Raw genomic sequence first — 12952 nt, 5'->3', positions numbered from 1 at the left:
ATACTGTCGTCCTTTGATTTAGATCTGTCGCAAGTATCGATTTTGATCATAGGAGAAAGTTTATTTGCTGTTGACAGTCGATTATGCTTTTACTTTTGCCTTTGGTTTGAATTGGTGACTTTCTAGTGTCGAAACGAGTATTTATTTCAAAATCATAAAGTGTCATAATCATCTCTACCTTTTGATTTCGAAAATAAGCTTGTTTGTGTTTGTCACTTGAAAGCAAATTCAGATTTGTACATCAACTTTCTTTTTAGGCATCAATATTAAGAAAGTGAAAAACAAAACACATGCATGTGCATTTGCATATTGGCAGTCTGTTTGGGTTGATTTAGGAAAGTGCATTTACAGTGTGCTCTTTGTGAAAAGATTGTGTCTTTCTTTTCCCCTTGTAGCTAGGATTTTCATTGCTGAAAAAGAGATAAAAGTTTGCTTATCATCTTTAGATTGCATTTTAGGAATTACATCTACATCTCGTGGTGAACCCAAAAGGAAAACTTCATAAGAAAGATCAACTTAAAATAAATTCAATGAATCTAACAACGCTTTGGAACTTAACGCACAACATTTAGAGGTCTAGGCTAGAGACGTATTCCGGCGTCGTAAAGCCTGGTAACTGTTGTCCTCACTGATGGTTGGGTGATTTCTCCACTTTGAGACGATAAGTACCAGTACGGACTTGTGCTCCCACGTACCGTCGAGTATATATTGGGAGACCCCTATAGGCTTAAATCCTTTATCCATAGGAAGCCATGTCTGCCGCCCTATCGATCGTAATGCGCTGAACACAGCATTCGGGAAGATTGACTGCCGTACCGTAAAAAGTATTCTGCAGTTTTGTGATTGGTTTGGTACTCCCTCTACCTAGATCTCCAGAGCAGTCCCTTTCATTCCTTTTCAGACTCCTTAACGGAAAAGGTCCATCTGAGCACTTGTCACTTCAGGCTCATTAAAAATTGAAGGAGACTAGAGTCATCTTTTGTTTTTTCTCGACTCTTAAAAACTGAAAAAACAAGTTGTGTCAAAAGCATCTAAAATTCATTTAATTCGGAAACATAATTCCCCTTTTTATTTTAGTTGATCGAGTAATCTGCAATCGTGGAAGAAAGTCAATTGAAACCCCGTCGTTCGCGGAGGCTTACGAGTCAATCGTCTTTGTCTCCGGAATCGAAACCAGTACGGACAAAGCGAACTCGTTTAACCGGTTCCAAATCTCCTATTAAAGTTAGAACAAGTGTTCCAATGACATCAAAGACTCCGGTTACTCCAAACATTTCTGGAATCCCTGCCTCTACAGAAGAAGTTCAACAGCCACGGAGGGACAGTGATACTGATCCTAGTCTGAGAGTGAACACTTGTGTTACCAAACCAGTTCCATCTACAACCGGTTCGGAGAGTCTTACTCTTCAAACATCTGTCGTTGTCGATTCCATACCTTCTTCGGCACCAGAAATATTTTACGGACCTGACGGTCTTCCCCTTCCACCTGGTCTGATTGCAATTGAAGAAATTGTAGAAGATCCTCAAACAAGTACTCCAATGCACTTTGGAGTCGGGATCACTCTATATCCTTCTTCATCAGAAGTTAGTCTACCACCAGCGGAAGCTCCTGTAGAATCGCTAGGTAATATTTTGGATAGACTACAAATGTCTGAACAACCGTCAACATCTAGGACTATGTCATCCGACACAGCGACGGCAGAACTCCCTGTTGTCACTCCGACAATGTTCGTCGGCATACCATCTGTCCCGACTAGCTCTCAATCGCTAGAAGGAGCCCACTCAGGGGCTATTTCGACAGTCTGGTCCGTTCATGTTTGTTCATCCGGAATAATATCCGGAAACTCTTATGTTGAGTCTCAACAAATAGATCCATTTGGAGGTCAATTTGGGCAGTCTGGTCCCCAAGGGCAAACAATTCCCTTGAGTTCTGGATTACCACCGTATGGGGGGCAGTATGCCCTTTCATTATCCCCTCTGGGAGGATATCCATACGGGAGTTCACAACAATATTCAGGTTATACTGGAATTACCTCAAGTGGTTGGGTACCTATACTACCTCAACAACCAAGAGTTGTGTATTCGATGCAACAATGTGTACCTATGTCGAACATCCCGACTACGCCAGCTATTGTGACGGTGTCGCAAGTTCAAGCGCTGCCTGTTGTATGCCAACCTCAGGTTTCTCAGGTTGTAATGCAACAGCCCCTTGACCCTGCAACTCAACCACAATCGCCGACTAGTGGGGCGACACAGGTCCAGACGGGTACAATCACCCCTCACCTTGGTCCAACGGTTAGTATAGCACAACAGCACATGGCTTCACAACCATGGCTGGTGCGATACCAACAACCACAATTCCAACAAGTATACCAAGGTTCTGAGTAGCAAATCTTTGCGAACAGTGGACAGCCGTACATTCAAAACGGTCAAAATCAACCATTTTACAATGGTCATGTCCACCAACCTTACCAAACATACCAGCATCAAATGCATTATGCTGGTATGCAAAGACCAACTGCTCAGGCAATCCCATCTTATCCTGGGTATGCTTCACCTAACCTGAATCAACAGTTACCCTTTGTGGCAACCTTAGAGTTACCTGATTTAAATCGGTTAACAAACGATCCAATTGCTTACACCCCTTGGTGGCCAGCGATTCCGCATAAACTTCCATCAGATATTCCTAAATTTAATGGAAATCCAGGTGAAGATCCATCGAATCACGTAATGACATTTCATCTATGGTGTTCATCAAACACCCTAAATGATGATTCGATAAGACTTCGCCTCTTTCAGAGGACGTTAACGAGTCCAGCGGCAAAATGGTACATTGAATTGCCTAGAGCTTCGTTCGACAACTTCAGTACCTTAGCCACAACCTTTTTAACCCATTTTCAATTACCGATAAGGTACGAAACGGGGACAGAACTCCTTACCAGCTTCAAACAGACAACGGCCACTCACATATCTGATCATATACATGAGTGGCGACGTCGTCATAGGATGGTAAAAACGTACGTCCCCGATCAGCTATTAGCTGAATGGTTTATCAAGTCATTTCTACCTTCCACCACGGAAGATGTGGCAAAGGGGGGAGTCATAACGGAAGAGCAAGTTATCGCTCGTGCACAATATCTAGACTTGATCTATACTCAGTCCGGCACGCTCTACGACAAAATATCTGACGCCCCTAGACCGGAATTCTCAATTCCTCCTCCTCCTAAATCAAACAATGACTCTCACGTGGCGATGGCGTGATTGGCACGATGGAAATGAAATCGACAAAGGCTACCTCCAAGAAGGCCAAGAAGATTTCAGGTCAAAATGTAAAAGACGAACTTCTTGCTTCGAAAGTAAATGTTGTATCGACCGATAAAGGCAAAGAAACCAAGCAACCAGGAAGCAAGAAGAATGGCAAAGGGAAGAAGAAGAAAAAGGAGGAATCATCACCTGAAAATTATTCTTCAAACCCTCCTGGAAATAGGAAACCAAAAAATCCATGCTATATATGTGATGAGGATCATTGGACCACAGATTGTCCACACAGAGTTGAGCTTAAAAAATTCTTTAAGAATTCGAAAACCTCAGCAGTGTTAACTGATCCGTTTCCAAATCCAGGAACGAATCTGGTTGAGAGTGGAAATGCTTCCCCGTCTCAAGTGCTAATGTTGTCGGTTTCAAAACAGCAAAATGATGCTTTGATATCGACAAGGAACAAAGATTATGGGAATCCACACCTGTCGAACAACAAGGATAAAGATCAACCAAGTAGTTCGACAACAACTTCGACAGAAGTTGTGCCACCCACCATTCCTGAATTAACAATAAAACCGCCAAAGGGAGTAGTACACAAGTCGACATTTAATCCCCGCGCTAGAGCGGCACAGCATTATAACATAGTGGAAGATTTGGCCCAATCGCCATCCGCTATGTCGACTCTTGAAGTACTACAAAATTGCCCATCCCAAAGGCAGGCTTTATTATCAGCCATTGGTGGGATTGACCCAAAGGATTCCAATCTTGTATCCTTCGACCATAAAGGATACGATCCTCAGTTACCAGCTCAACTAGCTTTCCTTATTCAAGTGAAAGCCCTCAACAAAACTGTTCATCGAACAATTATTGATGAGGGGGCATCTACATGCATTATGTCGATGAGTTGCTGGAAAACTTTAGGATCTCCAACCTTGTCGCGATCTTCGACGACATTAAAAGCATTCGACGGAAGGACATATACCCCATATGGTATCCTAAATAACTTGAAAGTTGAACTAGGGGGAAAAACGGTAGAAATAAATGTTGAAGTCATCGATGGGAATCTTGATTACAACATCCTACTAGGAAGACCATGGATATATGCCATGGCAGCTGTTGTGTCGACCTATTTTAGAAAGATTGCATTCCCCTTTCAAGGAGGAATTACAATCGTCGATCAACAAAACTTCCTCCCCAATGGTTCTCAAGTTACAGGAAGCATTCCCATGATCCATGGAAGCCCCCATTCGCTTCAGAATATCAGAGTAGGCCTACTAAAAGATCCTATACTAATGGGAACTTTCGCTCTTCCACCTCCAATCGATCTGGCGGAAGTAGCGTCGATAGGAACCTGCAACATGATATCTTCTACAAAGATATCAGAAAACGATATCAGCATGGATCATGCAGTGTTTTTGCCCCCAAGCCCAACGGAAATATTATAGCAATCAATGTTTCTAGCATGGGAGGCAAACCCAAATCAACACTCATCAAGCGTTTGGATAGATAGGTCTAGAGAATATGGTACTCCTTTAGATCCTTGGTCGCGAGTGCATGTCACCGATGAAGGAATTGTCCAATCTATGGTAATTGAAGGAGCACCATGGAATGATTCCCACCATCGTTCCCTTCTTCCGGATTGTGAAGAAGATACTCAAAATGACCTTTATCATCCTTCAGTCTTTGATTTTTTGTCAAATACTGTAAATACGATGGATTCCGAGCGAAACTTATCCAACATTGAAGAGACTATAGCCATAAATATCTCGACCAAAATAGATGTTGTAGAGAATATTTATGTTGGCAAATGTTGTTCTCCTTCAGAACTGGAAATATATAATGCTCTTTTTCGCGAATTCAGAGATGTCTTTTCTTGTTCATACAGTGAAATGCCAGGCATTGACTCGAGTATTGTTGAAAACGAAATTAAGATGTATCCAGATGCCAAACCAGTACGACAACGGCTAAGGCAGGTACACCCCAAGAAAGTCGCTGCCATTAAGGCAGAAGTTGAAAAACTTCTCCATGCTGGTTTCATCTACCCAGTTCCTCTAACCGATTGGGTATCGAACATTGTCCCTGTTATGAAAAAACAAGGAACAATTAGAGTGTGCGTCAATTATAGGGATGTAAATCAAGCTTGTCCAAAAGACAACTACCCTACACCCTTCATTGACCAGATAATTGATGAATGCGCCGGATGCGAAATCTTTTCATTCATGGATGGATTCTCCGGGTATAATCAAATAAATATCCGCCCACAGGACCAGTCAAAGACTGCATTTATTTGTCCATGGGGCACATTCGCATATCGAAAATTACCCTTTGGTTTAAAGAACGCAGGGGCGACGTTTCAGAGGGCAATGAATTATGCCTTCCACGACATCAAAAACATCGTTCAACCATACCTCGACGACCTTCCGGCTCATTCGCGAAAGCGGACTGATCATCCGCAGCATTTAAGAGCGATATTTCTACGTTGCCGACACTACAATATACGACTCAATCCGCACAAATGTGTATTTTGCATCAGTTCTGGTCGTTTACTTGGCTTTGTAGTCTCCAAGGATGGGATTCGTCTCGACCCATGCAAGGTCCAGGCAATCATAAATTTGCCTCCTCCTTCAAGTTTGCTTCAGATTCAGAAACTCCAAGGGAAAGCAAACTTTCTGAGGAGGTTCATTCCAAATTACGCCGAACTTGCTAAAGTTTATACACGTCTTTTGAAAAAGGAGGTACCCTTTGTCTGGGATCAGGTTGCGCAAGCTTCCTTTGATTCTTTGAAAGATTCCCTGATGAAAGCATCATTAATGTACGCCCCTGATTATCAAAGAGACTTTAACCTGTGTCTGGCTACAGCAGATACGACCATTGTGATGGTTTTAGTTCAAGAAGTCGATAGAATTGAGCATCCTATATATTATTTAAGTAAAAACTTAAATGATACAGAAAGCAAATATTCTTACGTTGAAAAGCTAGCACTTGCAGCTATTCAAGCGATACAGAGATTTCGACACTATGTCCTCTTTCGGAAAACTACCATTCTGTCAGATTGCAACCCCATGACTTATATATTATCGCGACAGTTACTGGGGGGCAAATACTCAAAATGGATAGCAATCCTACAAGAGTTTGATCTGGAATTTGTAAAATCCAAATCAAAGAAAGCTCTAGTTTTTGCAGAATTATTATGCGATCTCCCATCGTCGTCCAACGATGAAACATGCGAAGAATCAATCGTGGATGAGAGTTTGTTTCTAATATCTACAAGCAATGAGTGGTATGTAGATATAATCATTTATCTCCAAACCCAAAAATTTAGGCCAAGAACCTCCCACTCTGAACAAAAACGTATTCGATACCAAGCAAAAGACTACATGATCTTCGGTGATACACTTTACCGTCGTGGTATCGATACAGTTCTGAGAAGGTGCCTCACCCATGAGGAGGCTGAAAAAGCCCTGAATGAGTGTCATTCAGGCGCGTGTGGGGGGCATCAATCTGGATATGCTACAGCACAAAAAATTTTACAAGCAGGATACGTTTGGCCAACAATGTTCAAAGATTGCATAACCGCGGTCAGAAGTTGCCATGCTTGTCAAATTTTTGATTGCAAAACCAGAAGACCGCCCACACCTCTACAGCCAATAGTTGTTGTTGGGCCGTTCGCCAAATGGGGCATTGATTTCATGACATGTAACCCCACCTCGACCGGGGGGCATGGGTATATCATAGTCGCAGTTGACTATTTTACCAAATGGGCCGAGGCGATACCTACATTAGATAATACTGGTGAAACAGCTGCCCTCTTCTTTTTCAATCATGTAGTCGCCAGATTCGGCGTACCACAGGCTATAGTCACAGATCATGGATCGCATTTTCGCAATCACATGATGGTCGAATTAGCTGCCAAACTAGGGTTGTCTCACGACAGCTCTACTCCGTATTATCCACAAGCCAACGGACAAGTTGAAGCGATCAACAAGGTCCTGAAGCGCATGTTGCAAAGGATGATCGGAGTTCACAAAAGAAGGTGGCACCTAATCCTGTACTCAGCCTTGCGAGCTTACCAAACATCGGTAAGGAATGCAACCAGGTTCACACCCTTCCAACTGGTGTATGGCCTAGAAGCAGTCTTACCAATCCAGTGTGAAATCTCGTCTCTCAAACTCGCGATTGATATCCTCCCCAGAACTTCAGAAGAAGAGGCTCGTTTCTTGGAATTAATCCAATTGGATGAAACCCGTCGTGACGCCGCTTTGGCTAACGAAGCCCATAAGAAACGAGTCAAGGTGCAGTTCGACAAAAATGTCAAACCCCGTGTCTTCTCGGAAGGTGACTTGGTCTTGCTTTACGACCAAGAATCCGATAAATTGGGAGCAGGTAAATTTAAGTCTTTATGGATGGGCCCCTATATTGTTAAACAAGTGTTAGCGAAAGGAGCCTACGAGTTAATGGATTATGACGGAATTCCACTGGCGCAACCTCGTAATGGGTTGTACCTCAAGCGTTACTATGCATAAATAGTAACCAATATGCTTTTGTTATATTTTTGTTTTCGCTAAAGTGTTTGTTTTGGTCGAGTAATCCACTTTTTACACTTATTGCAGATGTCAAACCTATTGGAGCCATGTGTTGGATATGCCGACGGAGCGAGTCGTATTTCGCGGAACCTGTCCTCCGCAGCCTGGGCCATTTTTGATCCAAGCGGCGAGTTAGTAAGTTTTAGCGGTGTATGTATTGGTCGATCAACGAATAACATCGCTGAGTATAGCGCGTTGATAGAACTTCTCTCTGATGCCATCACTCATGGTATACGCCGACTAATTGTCAGGCTAGACTCACAACTCGTAATACTACAACTCAATGGTATATATTCCGTCCGAAACCCAGCTATTTATCGCATGTTCCTAAGGGTTAAGATTTTGGAAAGACAATTTGATCTTATTCAATACCAACATATTTCCAGAAACTTAAACACATTAACCGACTCGTTAGCAAACTATGTGTTAGATAGACATTTGCAACATTTATAAAAAGAAACACATCATCAATGTTTTACATGTGGATCATATAGCTCAACCAAAATAAAACACCGAAAATCAAAAATATATATGGCTGTTTATGATTTACACATAATGTTCTGTAACCAAGACAAAATCGGTCACATAACCCAAAAACTCAAAATGCTAGGGGGCACCCTAGTCTAATGATGCTCGTGATAGCAAGTCACAGCCTGTGCGATCATGCGTAGGAGACGAGTCCATCGTCTGGGCACACCAGTAGTATGCCGCTGTAACCGCAAAGGTAGCTCGTCAGTCCTCACATCTGGTATACCGAGAGTGAGGCCCTCAACCTGCTCCTGTAAAGTTGTGAGAGTCTCGTCCACATCGAGGTCGCGAAGAATAGCTCTTCCGGCGGCCTCTCCTACTGTAGTAACAACTGGTACTCTCAGTCGAACTACTAGATGAACAGGACCAACATATGCATGTACACATGAGTTTGATTAAAGTCTTGATAGAATAAAGCACAAGGACATTATAAACAAAAAGAGTAAACAACAATATGGTCAGAGGTCTTACCAATAGCACCCCACTGCTCGCCATCTGGCAGTACTAAATCTGGATCACCCCAAAAGTCCATGCCAGCATATGGATACTCGGAATAAACCATCTCCTGACGATCAAACCACCTGAAGAAGGTATCAGAAAATGAAATCTGAGACTGGCCAGCATGCCTAGACATATGGTCAACCCATCTTTGCATACGTGGTTCAGTAGGAGAAGGTAAATCAAGTGCAATGTACTGCGGCTGCATCAGTGGTATCTTCTCCAAGGCAAAGGCGGTCAAAATAGAACCGTACCCAAAGTTCTTCAACCTCCCGTTCTTTATCTTGGTCAACTGTTCTTCCATCACAAGAAGTACTGCATCGCACCAGTTGAACACCTTCGGTTGGAGGCATTCCAAGGCATGCTGCATATAGGATCGGTTGGCTACATGAAGAGACGCACTACCGGCCATCCTACCAAAAGTAAACAGGATAGTCCTAAGGGACCTGTCAGTGACGTCATGGATGATGATCTTGCCGTCTTTACTCGGCTGAGATCCTTCTCTATAATACCGGCGGACATAATCTCTCACAGAATCGCCTCCTCGGGCCGAACCTAACAAAGAGATGGGGGCACCCCGCCTCGACAAGCCATTCAAGAAATAGATGTCTACTGCAGTCAAGGGGATAGATTTACCCCTAATCTGGAAAACCTGGTTAGTAGGATCCCAAGCATCGAGCAAATACTGCAGTAAGTTGATCTGTTGTCTCATGTTATAAATGCGGAAGAACTTCAGCAAGCCACAATTCCGCAGCACGTTCACTGTAACTAGATCATGTAGGGCAATCATGTCCTCTTCTTCATGCTCACGTTCTCGCCATGTAAGGGTCATTTTGCTCCAAAATCTCTGAAAAAACAAACAAGAGAGGAGTTAGATCCTGATTTTGGTGAGAAACAGGCAAAAATTCCATCAAAAATTGTGCAACAAATTCCCTTTCTGCGCCCAACCCACCTGCAGCAGTGTTCTAGGTGCGTTGAAAGCCAGATTGCCTTCAGACAGGCCAGCATTCAGCGCAGGTTTCGATACACTGGGGGTGCGTTGATGGCAGAACGAGTCTCTCAAACCCCAGGGGCTCAGAATAGCAGGGAATCAGGCTCAAAATGAAAAATGGAAACCATGAAATGAAAAAGCTCAGGTTTAGCTCCTACCTGGTCCAGAAGGCGCCGAGAATCGTCCACAGAATCTCCCGAAATCAACCGATGAAAATCGAGGGGGAAAAGCACCTCCAAAGCTCCAACAAACCAAGTTCAAATGAAATGGTAAAATGAGAGGTAAAAAACACTTTTTAATTACTTTTACGTAGTTCAAAGTAAAATATTAGCATTTTAATCTCGTTTTCCAGCAAATATTGTTCATTTCTGACTAGTTTGATGAAGCAGTTGAAAATACAGTACGATCTTTGGAAGGACAAAGCTATTTATGGTAAAAAATCAAAACAAGACCATCTGATCGAGCAGTGTTACCGCAAGGTTCAAGCTTGTTAAAAAATAAACCCGCACCGAGCAAATGTTTCCACCCGCGTTTAAGCTCGTTAAAAAATGAACTATCCCCTGGTAAATAACCACTGTGAATGTAGTACTTCAGCCATTAAAGCTTTGGTCGTGTTTGCACCGTCACCTCCACTTTTCCATTGGCTGATCATTCACCTCCATTTGATTGTTTACCCATTTTGAGGAACAGCTGCGAAGAGTGATTTCACTAGCCATCCTTGTGACACTGTCGTGATTGGAAAATTCCAAACCTTACCTGGAATCAGCTGTTACCCATTTTATCAATCGTTCCTCAAAACACGAGTCTTCTTTAAGCTCTTTTCAATTGACTCGTAAAATATGAAAAGATTGTCGAGTCCTTGGCCTTCCAGCTCGTTAAAGGGACAGGAAGTGCTATCCCTCCTCTAGATTTTAATCTTTTTGGACCTGAGGGATTATTGCACAAAAAGATCGAGCGCTTGTTTTGTTCGGCTCGTTAAAACTATCGAAAATTCATCCCTTTTGTATTGTTTTATACTTTTTTGGACTTAAGGGATTAGATGACGAAAAAGGAATTTTGGAGTTACCTTTACGTATCTTTTCAGACTCTCTAAAAATGAAAAGGACCGAGTTATCTTTGTCGTTAAACTCGTTAAAAAGATTAATAGCGACAAACTTGTCTTTAGACGAGAACGAGTTTCACTATCGCTAGGCTCGTTAAAACATAGCGATGGGTTTGCCGAAGGGAAAATTATAGAACAAGTATATGTTATCCTCCTCAAGCTTGACAAAAATAAAGAGGTACTGGTCAGCAATGACTGGGGAAAAATTGGGAAGAAAACTCAAAGAATCTTTATTGGTAGCAAGTCGCTCTTGAACATGACACTTCCACTCCGTGTCCAAGTCGGGTTGGGTTGTTTCATTCACCGGTCACATCACCATGGTCACGCCATACCATCCACATTTGGGGTTAATGCTACCAATCCATCACATGTGTCGCCGACATGTTCAAGAGAAGTCATCCAGAGAAGTCACATGTGTCCCATTTACTACCATACATTATACTTCATTCTTTCATGACCGCCATCCTGAACCGTATATCATCAGATTGTTTTCACCTCCATCAAAATCATTTGCTCCGTTCCGTGTCATTGATGTGGGATTCATTAAGGCCCTCCTTTGACGGATCGCTTCTTGTCGACATCAGCTCATTATCCAAGAAGTTGATCTAGGAACACCCCATTCAGTACTTTGAAGCTTGCATGCCTTAATGGCAAGTTTCTCACTTCCGGCGACAGGTTTACATCAATGGCCTTCGACCGAAAGATTTTGCATGGTGTTCGACGCCAAGTCCTTTATTCACAACACGTGAATTGTACTGTAGTACCATGAGGGTCATTATCATTATCGGTGATTCCTCTCGCGCTTGTTAACAGTTTACATCATTGACTGGTAATCAAGCGATGTCTTTCCATGTTCGACTTCAGAACATTTCTCACATGGATCGACTTGTACTTCGAGTGAAGATCGGACAAGATTGAAGACCCCGGATCTATTTTCATCCATCCGGGCTGCGATATATATTCAGGAAAATAAAGACATTAAATGTACAGCATTGCAGCACAGATAATCATCCTACCAAAAGGATGATGGCTCTATCAGAATCATCAGTCTACAATCAGACGATTGTCTGTCCTATGTACATGAGAATGAATTTATAAAGTTGAGCATGGGAATGCCTGCCTCAGCTAGATCATGAAAAATAGTATGAAGATAATGTATTGTATTGTATCTTATTACAGGTCTCCTCCCAGCATTGAAAGAACTTCGGATCCTCATAATAAAGCATTTCACCCGATTAACGGCCTCATACTTTAGGGGGCAACTGTTATAGACATTTTTGTGCCTTGCAGCTCCAAGCATGAAATGTCCATAAACCAAGGGATCCTAAGTCCCTAAAAGTGTTGTTCAGACCCCTAAAGGAACAAGGTCAACAAATTACAGCTTCTCCCAGAAGTTCTCCACCAGAAAATGCTCAGAATCAGTCAAATCAGCATCATTTCAGCTGCTCCACTGGCTAGCTGCGTTGCATAGCACCCAAATACACTAGCTAGGTGCGTTGCAACGCACCTAAATGCACTATCAGGGTGCGTTGAGCGGGAAATGACAAATGGCAGTGCCATTCCGCGAGGTGGAAAGTGTTAGTGTCGGTCTTGAAGCCCTCCATCAGCGATCAAAGCTCTTTGCATTTGCATAGGTAGGTGTCTCATCAGTGTCAAGTTTTGCATCTCGTTAGGCATGCCATAACCCTGATGGAGGAGCTGGTCTATTTATACCCCTCTTGGCTTTGCTGGATCAGGTCATATCAGTCATTAAGCTCTTTCAAGCTTGTCTTGTTTTGTCTTGAGGTCAAAGTCCTAGGTCTAGGGTTTTGGTCATTTATCTCTGCAAGGTCATGTCTCTGAAAGTCCATGAGTGTTTAGCAAGCCAGAGGGAGGAATTGTAAACATGTTTCTTCGATATTTTTATCTTGTACAGTGAATTTTCACCTTGGATTTAAAAACTCTGTTTTTAAAGCCAAGGTCATTTTTTTTTTTTTATTTTGTAAAAAGTGA

This window comes from Pinus tabuliformis, chromosome J (assembly GCF_031772625.1).
Source record: "Pinus tabuliformis cultivar Carrire ecotype Pingquan chromosome J, CPIR1, whole genome shotgun sequence".
In the NCBI taxonomy this organism is placed as follows: Eukaryota; Viridiplantae; Streptophyta; class Pinopsida; order Pinales; family Pinaceae; genus Pinus; species Pinus tabuliformis.
This window is presented reverse-complemented; position numbering follows the sequence as displayed.